We start from the raw sequence: 5,350 nt of genomic DNA on the forward strand, positions 1-5,350 counted from the left end.
TTTGAGGTCATCAGGGTCAGATCAGGGTCAGATCAGGTTCACTACAGTCCCCCCTTTGGAAATCATCACCTGTCCATGGGGATGAATTCCAACCGTGAACTTAGACCTTCAAATGTCCTTGAGCTTGATGTAATCCAGCAAGGAAGACCAAAGTCAAAAGTAATCCAGCAAGGAAGACCAAAGTCAGAAGTAATCCAGCAAGGAAACAAAGTCAAGGTAATTCCACAATGTTCTTGGTATTCCATTGTGTTGATTATAATTCCATATCGTCTCGATAATTCCATTGTAGCAATGCTTTAACCCCTTGGAAACAGAGTCTGTAATCCATTGGAAAAAGTCATATAATCCACAACGGTAAATCCACAACGATTGGAAGTGTTGATTAATCAGCATACAGAGGGGTACCCTTGGGTTGAACTGAAGAAGCGGCCACTGGATGAAGAGTGGAGACCAACGTCAGGATTGCAGGTCGCCTCCAGCGAAGGTTGTCTCCAGCGACGTCCAGCCTGTGCCGTTCTGGTTCAATGTGTCATGCAATTATGTGGTTTAAGGTGGGCTTATGAAGGGGATTTTACATAAGGCCTTAAACTATATGCATCTGGTGTGTAAGCTATTATGGTTGGGAACAGCTACAACTACCAGTTAAGGGGTGGAGAATGCTGAAAAGGGGTAACTACAGGGGTTTATGCCTATAGAAAAGGGTTCCAAACTATTTTTCCATTTCTAACTTGGTTTAAGTTAGCTTTACATGGTAAAATATAGTTTGGTGCAATTGTCTGTTGTCTTTTAGACGAACGACTTGAGATTGGGTGTTTGGTTTTCCCATAAATGTTTTGGAAGTCTATGGCGAGACTTATCAAAAAGAATTAGCTATCCCCCCGAATAGAATTGTTCGAGTAGGTTCGGCTTAAGCGTTGTGAGATCAATGTAGATTATGGTACTCTAGGTAGCAATAATATACATTGACTCCGCAAGGATTGCAATTTAATGAATGAACTGCATGTTGGCATGGTCAAAGGCTTCTTAGTCTCTAACTTAACTACACAACAAAATTCATTCTTTCCTCAGAAACAACCAAAATCAATTAAACGATGTCTCAACATCGACAAGAACAGTAACTAAGCAACCAGTTAAACAACGTTTCAACATCGACAAAAGCAGTGATTAAGCAACTAGGAAACAACGTTTCGGTGCGCCACTCACTCTGAATGTCAGATTTGATCATGTTATCGCGTCTGGTAGCATTATCCTAACTGGCGTCACCCCCCTTCGGTCATGGGAGACTGCGAACACGGGTGAGGACGTCGCTCCATGAGCTAAAGTTAGGTTGTCCTTGAGTAGTTTTAACTGTTTGCGCAGCTGAAAGAGGACTTTTAGGTCTGGATTGGAATCCAGTTTGACTTTCGATGGAGTGTATTTGTCTGGGTCAGTCAGATACAGTATCATCGAGTTAATTGCAGGATCATTCAACTTCTGAAGTTGGATGATGTCTGGGTCAGTTGAAATTGACTTTTCATATTTTAAAAGAACTTGGCGAAGTTTGTCTCTTTCTTCATCAGATGTCAGAGTGTCGGCTTGAGCGACCACCTGTTCAATCTGTGATGAGACTGATGAGGGTTCTTGCTCCATGGGGAGCTCCAACGAATCCTTTTCTGAGTCGTCGGACCTGTCTATGGGCAAGGCACCATAGGTTTGAGGTCCTTGGTCGACATCATTGGTTGAGAAAAGAGCGATGGCCTGTGATGGTTTCGTGAAACATACTGGCCCAGCTTCTTGACTCGGTACCAGGTTATCTGGGAGTCCTCCCAGAACTGGAATGCCTAGTTCAAAATCATGAAAATCAGGTTTTGAGTTTTCAGTTTGCGATGACTCATCATCGTTTGTGTGTGAGTTTATCCCCCCTTCGTCCGATGAGGGGTTGTTGGAGGCAATAACAGCAATGTCTTGGTGTGTTTCACCGACATCTGTAATGTTGTCATTCGCGCCTTCAGAGTTAGTAGCGATCAAATCACTACATTGTGCTCCTGGTTGGGTTCCCATTTCAGCGTGTATCAAAGTGTCTAAAAACCTTTGCATTTCCTCTGTCTCTTCCGAGCTCAGAGGTTTAGGGCCTTGTTCCTGGAACTTTTGTGATTTTTTCGCCTCGGTACGTTTCGTCTGAGGTGGGAGGCGGCTAGGTACGTCTTTTGGGGGTTCCTCTTCGGATTTCCCATGATAATATGGGTCCTCTTGGATCCCATATCCCTGCGTCCTGCGCATGTCCCATGTACGACAATCACGTTCATCCTCTGAAAGAGGAGCCTTTTTGTTCCAGCGTGCACCTTCATTATGCGGTTTGTTAGTCTGAAAATACTGCCTTTTCTCGCCTGTCTTAGGAGGAGGTGGCGCGCACCTTTTTTCCATTTCTAGGGAGTGGGGTTTAACCTTTACACCGGGAAACACCTCTATGGGCGTCTTAGCATGAGAACGTGCCTCAAACACATTCACAGCACACTGTTTAATCTCATTTATGGATTTTTCTCTGAAATTTGCCATAATTTGTACTGACATGCGTATGTCAGTGTGGAGATTTTTGCTGAAAACAAATTTAAAATTTTCTTCTTCCTCCATTCCGGTTTCATTTCTGTAACCAAAATAAGCTTGGAAGATTCTTTTGTAATAAACCTTTGGATGTTCATCTTTACCCTGCGTGACCTTGTCTGCGGCTGGGAAACCAGCAGGTCCTGTGCAGGGGTCGTACTCTTTGATCAGAGCTTCACACAGAAGTTTGTGATCCTTTCTCGTTGCATCAGGTAGACGCTCGATGAAGGTGAACACCTCTCTGTCCGAAGTGAGCTGTATCAGACTGATCTTATCCTCTACCATAGCATTAGGATAAGATCTCAATCTGAACTCCAGTTCTCTGAGGTACGCTTTTGTTCCAGATGAGCCTTTTTGTCCAGGTACAAAACGTTGTACATATTTTGAGATTTTTTGCAAATCATCCATTGAAGGAGACAGTTTCCATGCACTCTGTTGCATGTTTTGTGGAGGAGACCTGTTCGGGTCTGTTCCTGCCACTTTATGTGAGGGTGGATCACGAGCAGGAGGTGCAACAACGTCTTTCTGAGGTGTATGTGGGTGGCCTGGACTCTGTCCACGGTCTTCAACTCGCCCCACGTCAGAAATCTTGTTTGTTGCCGCTCGTAGTTTTTCTTCACATGTTTTTAAGCGTTCCTGTGATGTATGATAATCACTTTTTAAACGCATATGTAGCTCTTGTACAATTTGTTTATCTATTTTGCATTCTTCCAGCTTTTTGTTAAGCACATCTATTTTGCTATTCAGCGAATCAATTTCTGCCTTTGCATTTTGCTGTGATTGAAACATCTGTTCAGAATGTTTTCTTGTGAGGATTTCGTGTTCACTTTTAAATTGAAGGAAGTGTTCTTCAATTCTCTGAACCACCTCTTTTTCACTGTTTAACCTTATTGCAAGGTAATCAGCTTTCTCAACAACCGTATAGAATGATTCTTTCAGCAAAATTGCAATTTTAGCCAGCTTTTCATAGTTTGGCATTGTAATTTCTGTAGAGGTCACACTTTCTGCAACCTCCTTCAGATTGTCCACTAACTCTTTTGGGTTCATGCGCTCTGCCTGTTTATCATATGGATGTAAGGAATCTGTCAGAAGCTTCAACGCGTTCTTTAAACAGTCCCTTATCCCATAAGCATCAAAATCTTTCCCTAACACACCTGTCATGTTTTTCACTGTGTAGCAATTTATCTGTTTAAAAACAGTTGCAAGCTTCAGATATTTTACAGGTAAATATTTGTATTCGAGTCAATGAGTTTTCACACTTATTTTAGCTTTTTGGGTTTACACAGAAGTACTGTTATAAGTCAACTTATTCAAATGTGGGTACCTTTCTCAGGTTTTACCCCAATTCATGAATATTTAAGTAAATGCTCTTCTGGCAGTGTTACTTTTTGTGCTTATTTTTCAACAGATACTAAGTTACCAAGCTGTTTTTTAGTGTATTTTACTCTAAAGCACTGAATTTTTAATAAACCTGCAATTTTCTAAAAAGTCTCACAGCAAATCAGTTTAAAGCGTTTTTTAAACCGTTCTGTTCCAGAAATTTGCTATTTTAACAGTTACTCATAGAACTAAGTTGTGAAAAGAAAAAGAAAAGTTGATGATGTATCTGGATTAATCAGTCCTTCCTCAGAAAAACTGTTATTCCTGTTGTCCTCCTGTCAGTGGCTTCTATTTAAAATTAAATAGGAAGATTTATTTTTTTAGGTGGCAACTTAAACAGAAAAATCTCTTTTTCCTGATAAGTTTACTCTTATTTAGTGATTTTGTAATTAAACGTGTATTATCTCTCCAGCAAATGAGTAAACTGTTCAACTCTGTGAATATTTGAACCGTATCTTTTAAAAAGTTTCTAATTTTATTTTGTACCTTTTTTAAGGAATTATCAGTGAATAAAATCTTTTTGGTAAATGCTTCTTTGCATAAATACCTCTTACTTTTTAAAATGCAAGATAACAGTGATTATTCAGTTTTGAAGAAGTTTTTTAACTCAAAAATGCCTTACATAAATAAAAAGAACGTTTAATTTCACTCTTTACCTAAAACTGAAGTGAAACTGCGATCTAAGTTTCTCCAGGAGGGTGCAGTGTTTAGCTTTTTACCAGCAGGAGTCTATGACGACTTCCTGTGACGTTCGGTTGACATCCTGTTGTTAGCCGCTTAGCTTAAAGTTAGCTTCGGCTAAAATCAACATTTCTGAACGAATTTAAGCGTAAACGTGGCGTAATTTCAACAAGCACGACTGTTATGCATGAACACGAGTTTTATGCGACATATGCAGCTTTATTTAGTGATTTTAAGCACGGCAAAGCTCATTTCCGACATGGGGGAGTGACGTGACACGTCATTCGTCCAGTCGTTAGCTGTTAGCTTAAAATTAGCATCGCTAGCGTTGTTCAAAAACATCATTTAATGACGAATTTTAAACTCTAACGTGGCAAAATTTTAGCGAGTATGCTTCGAAGCTTTTAACCAGCGTGTCAAAATCACTTTAAAGCGCTTTTTTAGCTTTAAAAAGCAGATTTTATTTCCCTATGAAAACGAATTTCATTTCCGGGTGACGTGATTGACACGTCAATCAGCCAATGAGAAAGCGGCACAGGGTGACTGACATCCTGTTCCAGCCAATGAAAGCGTTCCACGGCAGCTATATTCAACAAATCAGGAAACGTTAAAGCAACCAGCATGCTAGGTTCACGTGAACTAAAATTCGTCAACTTTTCGTCTTTTAAACTGTCAAAATGCACTTTTTCTGTTAAAAATTGTAACGAAT

Source organism: Nematolebias whitei, chromosome 1, assembly GCF_014905685.2.
Source record: "Nematolebias whitei isolate Nwh7 chromosome 1, NemWhi1, whole genome shotgun sequence".
NCBI lineage: Eukaryota > Metazoa > Chordata > Actinopteri > Cyprinodontiformes > Rivulidae > Nematolebias > Nematolebias whitei.